The sequence below is a fragment of the Callithrix jacchus genome, chromosome 1, assembly GCF_049354715.1.
Source record: "Callithrix jacchus isolate 240 chromosome 1, calJac240_pri, whole genome shotgun sequence".
Classification (NCBI taxonomy): domain Eukaryota; kingdom Metazoa; phylum Chordata; class Mammalia; order Primates; family Cebidae; genus Callithrix; species Callithrix jacchus.
This window is the reverse complement of record NC_133502.1, coordinates 92,347,100-92,359,671: the sequence shown is the minus strand read 5'-3', so window position 1 is coordinate 92,359,671 and position 12,572 is coordinate 92,347,100. Positions and strand designations below refer to the sequence as shown.

Sequence of the window (12,572 nt, the reverse complement as noted above, 5' to 3'; positions counted from 1 at the left end):
CCAGCCAAGTGGAAGAACAGGAGGTATTTTTCAAATCTGCTTCCCTGAGAATTCAGAAGCTAGGGTTTTTGTTTTTGTTTGTTTTGAGGCGAGTCTAGCTCTGTCTCCTAGGCTGTAGTACAGTGTTATGATCTTGGCTCACTGCAACCTCTGCCTCCTGGGTTCAAGCGATTCTCCTTCATGAGTCTACTGTGTAGCTGGGATTACAGGCACCTGCCACCATGCCTGGCTAGTTTTAAAATTTTTTTTTAGTAGAGACATAGTTTCACCATGTTGGCCAGGCTGGTCTTGAACCTCAAGTGATCTGCCTGACTTGGCCTCCCAAAGTGCTGGGATTACAGGTGTGAGTCACCATGCCCAGCTGAAGCTAGGGTATTTTTTTTTTTGAGACGGTGTTTCACTTTTGTTGCCTAGGCTGGTGAGCCATGGTGTGACCTTGGCTCACTGCAACCTCTGCCTCCTGAGTTCAAGTGATTCTCCTGCCTCAGCTTCCTGAGTAGCTAGGATTACAGGCACCCGCCACTATGCCTGGCTAATTTTGTATTTTTAGTACAGACAGGGTTTCTCTATGGTGGTCAGGCTGGTCTCGAACTCCTGCCTGCCTCGGCCTCTCAAAGTGCTGGAATTACCTAAAGGCATGAGCCACTGCACCCAGAGAGGCTAGAGTTTTTTAAGGGTACTTTGGCAAGCAGGGGCTTGGGAAACGGAAACAACCGTCTGGGGATAAAATCACAGGGGTGTCTAAAACTGTCTTTGTATAACTGAGTTAGTTCCAAAGAAGGGGTCTGAGGACCAGATGGCATCTCTTGGTCTACCAAAATGCTAAATTTGAAAATATCTCAAAGACCAGTTCTTTAGGTTTTACAATATTGATATTATCTACAGGAATAGTTGGGGAAATTATAAATCTTACAACCCCTGTTTACGTGACTCTGGAGTGGTAAGCAACTAATAGAAAAGCAAGCTAAGCAATGGCAGTTCATTGCTTAACCATGCCTATTCTTTAGAAAAGTTCAAGTCCTTCCCATAATTCTATACTTGGCTTATAAATGCAGCTTCAATCTGTGAACAAGGAGATGGTCAGTTTCTTTTACCTCTAAGTTTAAGTTTAACTGAATTTATCTCATAGGCTTCAGTGCTAGAATAAGGAAAAAAAAAAAAAAGAGAGAGAGAGAGAGAGACCAAAACAATAGCAACAAAAAGACTAGTCTGTGAGGTTACAAACAAGATGCAGTCAGTCATAGAAGCAAGATGGAGTCAGTCACATTAGATCTCTCTCATTACTTATAATTCTTCAAAGATGGTTTCACTTCAACTTCAGGACCTGCATCATGATCCATAAACATTATTATTCTATCAATAGCCTTTACCTTTATTTCATATTAAAAATAAGGAAGTGGAGGCCAAGCACGGTGGCTCACGCCTGCAATCCCAGCACTTTGGGAGGTCGAGGCAGGCGGATCATGAGTTTGAGTTTGAGACTAGCCTGACCAATATGGTGAAACCCTGCCTCTACTAAAAATAACAAAAATTAGCCAGGCGTGGTCACGGGTGCCTGTAATCCCAGCTACTCGGGAGGCAGAGTCAGGAGAATCCTTGAACCTGGGAGGCGGAAGTTGCAGTGAGCTGAGACTGTGTCATTGCACTCCAACCTGGGTGACAGAGCAAGACTTTGTCTCAAGAAAAAAAAAGAGAAAGTTGAAAAAGCCAATTATGGCAACTTTGGCAATAGTTCAGTATGAAAGCTACTTTTCAGGAAGAAAAAATAACTCTGCTTCATACCAGAATTACTCTAGTTTATGTAGTGCACAATGTATGGAGTTTGATCAAAGGCATCTTTGCGTATGCTTCTACCTCCCTTAATTTTGTATTAGTTGGGGTTGGGAAGGCAATCTTCACCTGACCTTGAGTGAATATCTGGGCTATTTCCATGTCTTTTCTGTTTAGTAAGGCAAAAAGCAGTCCTACAATCATTTTAAGTCATAGACACAGTCCTAATTCAGTCTTAACACTGTCCAGCTCCAAGCAAGGTCAGAACTCCAAATACAACTTGATATCAAATCTCCCTGCCTAGCTATGTCCTGTTTTAGTCTGAAGCCTGCAGTAGAAGAAGTGAATTGGTTTCTTCTTCCTTCTTCTCACTTCCTGCTCACCACTTTCCTAGGCTCAAAAGCAGGGCTGGGAGAGAGGAGAGATAAAGAGATAGGACCATTGTCACTTGTGATGTGACTTTGGCTCTCTGGCCTGGCAGATGGTTAGAGAGAGCCGCCCTTAGAGATCCTGGATGCAGGGACATGTAAGAAAAATGGACTCTCTCCTAGGTGGTAGTTTCAGAGAATTTTCCCTTGCTGGACTTCTCCCATAGTTCATTTTTACCTCCATGGATTCATCTGTAAAACAGGTGTTCACTAGTATCCATACTCAGGGGCTATCTAGGATAGAAACCCAGCTTCTTTCTTTTTTTTCTTTTCTTTTTTTTTTGAGACAGAGTCTCGCTCTGTCACCAGGCCGGAGTGCAGTGGCGCGATCTCTGTTCACTGCAATATCCACCTCCTGGGTTGAGGTGATTCTCCTGCCTCAGCCTCCTGAGGCACTGGGACTACAGGTGTGCACCACCATGCCCAGCTAATTTTTGTATTTTTAGTAAAGACGGGTTTTCACCATGTTGGTCAGGATGGTCTCCATCTCTTGACCTTGTGATCTGCCCACTTTGGCATCCCAAAGTGCTGGGATTACAGGTTTGCGCCACCGCACCCGGCCAAAACTCAGCCTCTTTCTACTGAGGTCACCTCACACCTCCATGTGACCTGAATTGATGGGACACAGGAGTAACAGAGGCCAATCTATCTCTCAGGTAGCTCACTCTAGTCAACAGGAAACATCCCATATCTCTTGTGCAGGCAAATGTGGAGTAATGCAATCCCAATACACTAGCTTCGCCTTAGATCCACAACCAAAGTGATTGCTCAGGCCATCTCTTACTTCCAGATTTCCCCAGGTGGACCATCCACTCTCTACCTTAGAGGCCTCTTGTGGGAGTCAGACAACAGTCCTGTGTTCTCCCAACTATAGGAAACATATTTGAAATTATACTCACCTCTACAGGCTTGAGATGAGAAAAATATGGGAGACATGACAGGTGGGGATTGGCAACTTTGACCATGCCAGTGCCTCTCTCCTCTTAATTCTGATTAAAAGAAAATATATCATTTGTCTGCTTGAGGAGCCCAACTGGCATGCAACAGGGTCTCAGGCGTCATTTCTCTATAAAACTGCAATATTTTCTTTGTATTTGGGCAGGGTGTGTCTCATGCTTACTTTTTTGACTATAATATTAGCATCCTAAGAACAAAGGCAGGAAGAATCCAATTCTACCATCTTGTTGGGAATGTTTTACAGTTCACGAGGTTTACAATCCCATTGTTTCGGTTGTTTCTCACTGTATCATGAAATAAGTCCCAACAAACAGATTTGCCATTGCCCCCTTTTTCTTTTCACGGTGAGTTTGAAAAGGTTAAATGACATGCCCATATTCAGATAGCTTTCATGGAAACCATGTATTTGACTTTTGAATTCCTTAAAGGACCTTGGTATATTCATATTTGTATCCATAGCACTTAGCACATAGTAGGCAATGAATGACATTCATTTATGTAGTCAATGCATCCCGGACTCCTAATGCTGAGGCAAGCTTTTTTCACTGTACACAAATTTGCTCCCAGAAAACTGGTCTTGACTTCTGACCTTCACGGCAACACAACCACTGTAATCCCCTTACATTCCAGGCCTATTTCAATTTAAGGCTAATCCTGGATCCATGGATTTGGCTCTGAGTAAATCAAAGATGTCCAAAGCAGATTAGCTCTGTGAGGGTTATTATGGTCCATGCTACCCTTAGTTTGTAACAATCAACATTTACTGAGTGCCTTTTATGTGACAGGCACTGTGTGAACTATGAGAGAGAAATATAATAAGACAAATTTTCATGTTTTATAACCCACCCCAGAGAATACCTGAAAAGAAAACTGTGGAATTATAAATATGTGAAGTTCCAGATAGTTTTATCTGGGGCTTTTTAAAACTTATACTTTAAGTTCTGAGATACATGTGCAGGTTTGTTACATATACACATGCCATGGTGGTTTGCTGCACCCATTAACCCATCATCTACATTAGGTCCTTCTCCTAATGCTGTCCCTCCTCTAGCCCTCTACCCCCCCAACAGGCCCTGTGATATTCCCCTCCCTGTGTCCATATCTGGGGATTTTATGAGATATGTTAATGCCTGCATGGTAAACCTGCATGCCTATAGGGTCTGGCAGGTAACAGACATGACTAAACCGGATCAACTCAAGATTGTGGTGAACTAGAGAACTTCTGTCCTATTTACGCTTAGCAAGAGGTACTCAGCTCTAGCTGAAGTGAGCATAGGAATTTAGAAATTCTGGCTCTTCTAATTATTCCCCCCAAAGCTGGAGTGCAATGGTGCGGCCTCGGATCACTGTAACCTCCACCTCCTGGGTTCAAGCGATTCTCCTGCCTCAGCCGAATAGCTGGGATTACAGGTGCACACCACCATGCTTGGCTCATTTTTATATTTTTAGTAGAGATGGGGTTTTACCTTGTTGGCCAGCCTGATCTTGAGCTCGTGACCTCAAGTGATCCACCTGCCTCAGCCTCCCAAAGCGCTGGGACTACAGGTATGAGCCACTGAACCCAGCCAGAAATCTGGATTTATTTAAATGTAAATTTTCTCTATCTGAAAACACGGTGGGCCAAATAATATATCTGTGTGTTTCCAGGATCAACCTTTACTCTAGAGTGATTCTGAAACTATTTTTCTCTCTTCATTCCACCCCTGCCTTCTCTTTCCTTGGGATGTGGCTTGGGACTGAATATGCTGGAGCTAAGGAAGGGAGATTAGAGAATGCTGTTCAGCCTCATTCCCTTCATTGATCTTTATCAAAAGAAGAGGTGATTTCACAATCCTCAGAGAATAGAGAGAACTTGTATTTAGAACTATGTTTAGCTTGGCCGGGCGAGGTTGTTCACACCTGTAATCCCAGCACTTTGGGAGGCTGAGGCAGGTGGATCACCTGAGGTCAGGAGTTCCAGACCAGCCTGGCCAACATGTCGAAACTCTGTCTCTATTAAAAATACAAAATATTCACTGGGCATGGTGGCGGATGCCTGTAATCCCAGCTACTTAGGAGGCTGAGGCAGGAAGAATCTCTTGAACCTGGGAGGTGGAGGTTGCAGTGAGCTGAAATGGCACCACTGCACTCCAACCTGGGCAACAGAGTGAGACTCCGTCACAAAAAAATTAAAATAATAAAAAATAAAAGAACTATGTTTAGCTTTTATACAATTGAAGAATAAAATTTTTCCTTTAAGCAAACCTGCAAAGGACTTTACACCACAGTCATATGTTTACCATATTGGTATATCCATTAAGTACATGCAAATCTGAAGGTAATTTCTGAGTGAGCAATTGCTACCTGGTTGTCATGCTAATGACTATTAAATAATGTTGAAATTGAAAGGCACAGAGGTTGCAGTGAGCCAAGATCACACCACTGCACTCCAGCCTGGGTGAAAGAGCAGGACTCTCTCAAAAAAAAGAAAGGAGTCATTGTCCCTCTGTTTTAGTTTCCCCTTCCCACATTGATGTTATAGATGTCAGTGGCTCTGTACTTGTATTTACTACTGCAGATTGTGTGATTCTTCTACTTGCTTGTTTTAGAGCTAAATTGGGTCTGGATGCAAGTATTTAGTACCTTTGAGTATTACAAACTGTGTTTAATCTTTTAGCTTGCTTTGGGGGAAGGGAAGTTTTTCTTTTTTTTTGTTTTGTTTTGTTTTTTGAGGCGGGGTCTCGCTCTGTGATTCTCCTGCCTCAGCCTCCCAAGTAACTGGGACTATAGCTGTGCACTACCACACCCTGCTAATTTGGGAAGTTTTAATTTTCTACTTGGTATTAGGTGAGAAGGCATACATTTTCTGGAACACTGAGCAATAATTAATATTGTGTGTGTGTGTGAGATTAAATTATTTGAGCTATAGCTTCAAGATTCCAAGACATTTTGATATCAAATATTAACAATAAACAAATTGCAAGCCAGGTTTTAGTGACATTTTGGTTATTGCCTGTTCAAATTAATTTGATATATATGACAGTTTAAGTCGCTTATGTAGTATTAATACACACACATGCATACACATATCTTTTCATGATGAAATTTTAAAATAGCACTCCAAAAGATCAACATTAACTGGCTAATGCAGTCCATACATTGTAAAGGAATGAAGCTTTCATTAACTGCTTGCATTTACACTTCAGTTGGTACTGAGAGGTTTTAATTTCTGACCTAGATACTTCAAGAAGCTTGCTTCTGGGGAAAATAATAGGTAATTAGACAACAACCACAGCCCTTGTCCTAATTAAAACTCCTTAATGTTTCATTTTCATATCCATTGTCTTGAAATTGTATCACTAGGTTAAGAAAATGGTTTTCTGGGTTAAATCAGAATTTAATTGCATAGTTAGGAAATGCCTGGCATAAATTCATTGTATTTCACATCAACCAAAATATTTTGGATTTCATTGCAACCCTAAAAAATTGGGGTCCCAAAGGTTTCAGTTTGGCTTTCAAGAAGCACAGGGTAATAGCCAATCTCATTTCTTCCCTTAAATTAAAAGAGAAATCTGTTCTTTACTTGTGTTTCTCAAAGGACATAAACAAGGATCCAAATCCTAACCATTATATCCTTTTCTCCCCTTTCCCCAATACTTCCACACTTTCTTAGGCACAGCTGTCCCCTACCTTATATCCCAAGCCTTCCCTCCTCTAAGCCTGTATGGTTTCTACTTTCTCTTTCCACATCCCTCTCTCAGAGCTCTTTGTGAGTCACTTTAACCCTTTTCATATGATATTTCCCCCCTCTTTTTGTGTCACTATGAGGGATGAAAGGGAGAGGAGAGTGGGCCTTGGAATTACAGAATGGTGCCCTTAGGGGGATTATGTAACTATTTCAACTTTCATAATTTTTATCTTGTTGCCTGTGGCATTAAAGAGTTTTAAATCTGGCCTGCTTCAATGATATTGATTAAAATACAAAGTAATTGGTGCATAACTGTTCATAACTGAATGTTCTGGAGACAGTAAGGTTGGGCATTTTATCATGAACATGGTGTCATTCCTGGAAGTGGTGTCAGTACTATCAAGCTACTCCATGCTGTGCCCGTTAGGGTAATGAGGCCGTTCAGGCTTTGTGTCTCCATATTTTTTTCAACCTTTACGAATGGTGACAGAAGGATTTATCAGTGACGATTAGGGTGGTGCCCAGCATTCAAACTGCTCCACAATCTGGCACTAGCTTCAGTTTCCTGCCTTGTCTCTGCCATGTTTCACATCCCAGTACATTATTTATTTCTCTATTAATAGAGAAAAGTGCCTTGAATTATGGATATTCATGTACATACCCCGTCTGCCTTAATGGATGAGCAGCTCTGCAGTGCTTTACACATAGTGTAGGCTGAATAAATGACTGTCGGATTTACTTGAACTGCTTACTGCGTCATAGACTCTCAGTCTTTCAGGTACATTGTGAGTTTGTTTTGTTCCATTGCTGGCAGGGTAGCTGAACTTGATACATATATTTGAATGAGAAATATAGCAGCAGTACAGCTAATATCATTAGAATTTGGGGAATCTTCTTTCTACTAAACTCAGCAAATATTTCCTGAACACAGATGATGTAAAAGACACTGAAGAAAAGAATGACTCAGCCATTGGCCAAGCACGGTGTCTCACGCCTGTAATCCCAGCACTTTGGGAGACCGAGGCGGATGGATCACCTGAAGTCAGGAGTTTGAGACCAGCCTGGACAACATGGTGAAACTCTGTCTCTATTAAAAAAAAAAAAAGACTCAGTCATCATCTTTGGGAGTCGTATTGTCTTTGTATAATTAATTTGCATGGAATATAAAATGAAACTGAGAAAAGCCATCATTTGCTGGCCTGTTTATGTCTATGAGTATAAATTCCTATGGGCTGGGCTTGGTGGCTCACGCCTGTAATCCCAGTACTTTGGGAGGCAGAGGCAGGCAGATCATAAGGTCAGGAGTTTAAGACCAGCCAGGCTAATACAGTGAAACCCAGTTTCTACTAAAAACACAAAAATTAGCCGGACGTGGTGGCACATGCGTGTAGTCTCAGCTACTCGGGAGGCTAAGGCAGAAGAATTGCTTCAACCTGGGAGGTGGAGGCTGCAGTGAGCCAAGATCATGCCACTGCACTCCAGCCTTGGTGACAGAGCAAGAATTCATCTCAAAAAAAAAAAAAAAAATCCATATGTATATGTGGAGTATTTTCCACTCATTCATCACTTAGTCCTTCATTGGCAATGTTGGGGCTCAGGGATTCAGGGGAGCCCTCAGCTTCCTTGAGAGGACGTTTCTCTAGGTTCTTGGTCTATCACTCTCCCAAGAATGAGAGAGGAGACCACGGTGCAGAGCGCTCATGAAATAAATAGCAGACCCAAAAGTGTTGCAGTAAAGTGATTTATTTAGGTACAGAGAGAAAAAGGAGAAGGAGAGAGAAAGAAACAGCTAGCTCTCACACTGAATGAGAGAAAGAAAAGCTGCTCCTCACATTGAGTTTGATGGGTTCCCAGAGGAAGAAAACCAGAGAATTAAAACTCCGCTCACACTGAGTGAGAGAATCCAGAAAGATGGAATCCAGGAGAGGAAAGACAGCTTCCATGAGGGTGGAAGGGGACCCCAGAGGAGAAATCCAGAAGGGGAAAGAGAGCTCCCACTATGTGGAAGCTGATTCCAAAGAGCTGGAAATCTGGCATGGGTGAAGGAGCAGGGGAATTTATCCTGGGAGAAATTCCCACCTCCCCAAGTTCCTCTGGCCAGTGAAAGGAGTTCCTTTAAGCTTCCACTGGGGTGATTGACTCTTAGTTTCTTCCTTTAAATCTCCTGGATGGAGAGAGATGGGAGTGGGGCATGGCACTGGGAAAGTCTTGACCTAAAAACTATGCCTCCATGTGGACCCAGAAAGAGAACACATTCCCTGAGCAATGTTACTCAATTGTTGTCTGGGGATTACCATAAAATTGTAAACAAAAGTATAAAATTAATGCTTGGAAGAGGAATAAAAGGTAAACATTCCTTAGATTCTTACTGTTGAGGAAAACCAGGCCAGCCACTCGAGTGGTGAACCCTTATTACATCAAACCAAAACTGCTGCTGAGTTTTTTGCCCCAGAATGTTTGAGCTCTGTAGCCAGGAAAACTCACTTACTGGTAACCACTGACAGATTGAAACTCCTCTCGGGTAGATTCTCTTAGTTTTTCCATCTTCCTGGCCTAACTTCTTTATATTCCTTGACCCAAATTTCTGTATTCTGAAATATGCTCCAATGGTGATCTAAATTGTGTTTCATGAACGAATACACATTTTGCATAATACAGTGGTTACAGTAGGTAGTACTGTAGCTATCGTAGTAGTATAGTAAGGTAGTAGTGTAGTAACGTGGCAGTGGAAGTACAGTAAAATAGCAATAAAGATGCAGTTAGTAGCAGTGTGGTATGGTAGTGTTACAGGATAATAGCAATGGGGTAGGTAGGTAGCAGCGGAAGTGTATTAAGAACAGAAAAATGGGAATTAAAAAAATAAAAAAACAACCCCCCCCAAAAAAAACCCTACAAAAAAAAAAAACAGAAAAAAAAATTAAAAATTAAAAAAAGAAAAATGGAGAGGTCTGGGCAGCCCAGCGCCCGCCATGACGTCACCTTCCCGCTCCAGAGGACGGCCCTGCCCTGCTTGGCCCCCGCTCCGTCTCGTCCTGCGTAGCTGCGCGCGGCGCTCTGGGAGGTCGACGAGGCGCTTGAGTTGCGGGTGTTGCTGCTGTGGGCGCCGGCGCCGGCGCTGGCGACCGCCCCGGGAGGAAAACCAATTCTGTGTTCACGGAGGACCACAGCCCAGTTCTGCCCCAGGCGAAACACGGCCTGGAGCTTCCAGGCAGGACAGCCATTCAGCACGCAGACCGTGCCAAGGAAAAGGAGGAACCCCTACACTTAATCTTCAGCAGCTCAGACAGCGTGCAGGGTTCTACTTCCAAACATGAGTTCCAGGCCGAGACAAAGAAGCTTTTGGACATCGTTGCCCGGTGCTTGCACTCAAAAAAGGGTGTTTATATGGGAGCTGATCTCCAGTGCCAGCCATGCCTTGGAAAAACCGCGTCACAAACTGGTGTCTGACGGCCGAGCACTGCCAGAAATGGAAATTCACTTGCAGACGGATGCCGAGAAAGGCACCATCACCATCCAGGGTACTGGCATCGGGATGACACAGGAAGAGCTGGTGTCCAACCTGGGGACGATCGCCAGAACGGGGTCAAAGGCTTTCTTAGATGCTCTGCAGAACCAGGCTCAGGCCAGCAGCGAGATCATCGGCCAGTTTGGAGGGGGTTTCTACTCGGCCTTCATGGTGGCTGACAGAGTGGAGGTCTATTCCCGCTTGGCATCTCCGGGGTGCCCGGGTTACCAGTGGCTTTCAGACGGCTCCGGAGTGTTTGAAATTGCGGAGTTTTCAGGAGTTAGAACTGGGACAAAAATCATCATCCACCTGAAATCCGACTGCAGGGAGTTTGCCAGTGAGGCCCAGGTGCGAGATGTGGTGACGAAGTACAGCAACTTTGTCAGCTTCCCCTTGTACCTGAACGGAAGGCGGATGAACACCTTGCAGGCCATCTGGATGATGGACCCTAAGGACATCGGCGAGTGGCAGCATGAAGAGTTCTACCATTACATTGTGCAGGCTTACAAGAAGCCCTGCTACGCCGTGTTACACCCTGCACTATAGGACAGTCGCGCCGCTCAACATCTGCAGCGTCTTCTACGTGCCGGCCGGGAAACCGTCTGTGTTTGACGTGAGCCGGAAGGTGGGTTCCAACATCGCACTGTACAGCCTCAAAGTCCTCATCGAGACCAAGGCCACAGACATTCTGCCCAAGTGGCTGTGCTTCATCCGAGCTGTGGTGGACAGTGAGGACATTCCCCTGAACCTCAGCCGGGAGCTGCTGCAGGAGAGTGCACTCATCAGGAAACTCCGGGATGTTTTACAGCAGAGGCTGATCAAATTTCTCGTTGACCAGAGTAATAAAGACGCTGAAAAATATGCAAAGTTTCTTGAAGATTACGGCCTGTTCATGCGGGAGGGCATTGTGACCACGGCCGAGCAGGAGGTCAAGGAGGACATAGCAAAGCTGTTGCGCTACGAGTCCTCCGCACTGCCGGCCGGGCAGCTAACCAGCCTCTTGGAATACGCCAACCGCATGCGGGTTGGCACCCGCAACACCTATTACCTGTGTGCCCCCAACCGGCACCTGGCAGAGCACTCACCCTACTACGAGGCCATGAAGCAGAAAGACACAGAGGTTTTCTTCTATGAGCAGTGATGAGCTCACCCTGCTACACCTTTGTGAGTTTGACAAGAAGCTGATCTCAGTGGAGACAGACATCATTGTGGATCACTACAAGGAGGAGAGGTTTAAGGATGGGTCCCCAGCTGCCGAGCGCCTGTCAGAGAAGGAGACGGAGGACCTCATGGCCTGGGTGAGAAACGTGCTGGGGTCGCATGTCACCAACGTGAAGGTGACCCTCCGACTGAACACCCACCCCGCCATGGTCACCGTGCTGCAGATGGGGGCCTCCGGACACTTCTGCACATGTAGCAGCTGGCCGAGACCCAGGAGGAGCTAGCACAGCTCCTGCAGCCCACGCTGGAGATCAACCCCAGGCATGCACTCATGAAGCTGAATCAGCTGCAAGCGAGCGAGCCTGGCCTGGCCCAGCTGCTGGTGGATCAGATATACGAGAATGCCGTGATAGCCGCTGGGCTCGTTGATGACCCCAGGGCCATGGTGGGCCGCCTGAATGAGCTGCTTGTCAAGGCCCTGGAGGGAAACTGACAACCAGAGGCCTCTGCCCAGGCAGGGGAAGAAGGATTGATACCACAGATGACAGCCCCACCTCCTTGAGCTTTATTTACCTAAATTAAAAGGTATTTCTTAAAAAAAAAAAAAAAAAAGAAAAAGGAAAATGGGCTGGTCACGATGGTTCATGTCTGTAATCCCAGACGAGGCAAGTGGATTGCTTGAGGTCAGGAGTTCGACACCAGCCTGGCCAACATGGCAAAACTCCATCTCTACTAAAAATATAAAAATTAGCCAGGTATGGTGAGGGGCACCTGTAATCCCAGCTACTCGTGAGACTGAGGCAGGAGAATTGCTTGAACCCAGAAGGTGGAGGTTACTGAGATCACGCCACTGCACTCCAGCCTGGGTGACAGATGAGACTTTGTCTCAAAAAAAAAAAAAAAAAAAAAAAATATATATATATATATATATATATATATATATATATATATAAATGTAGGCTGGGAGCGGTGGCTCAAGCCTGTAATCCCAGCACTTTGGGAGGCTGAGGCAGGTGGATCACGAGGTCAAGAGATCGAGACCATCCTGGTCAACATGGTGAAACCTCGTCTCTACTAAAAATAC

General features: G+C 44.7%; 1 pseudogene; it reads left to right on the top strand.

The window, feature by feature from the left end:
* Positions 1-9,878: 9,878 nt before the first annotated feature.
* On the top strand, positions 9,879-12,355 carry LOC144581757 (heat shock protein 75 kDa, mitochondrial pseudogene; annotated as a pseudogene).
* Positions 12,356-12,572: the final 217 nt, after the last annotated feature.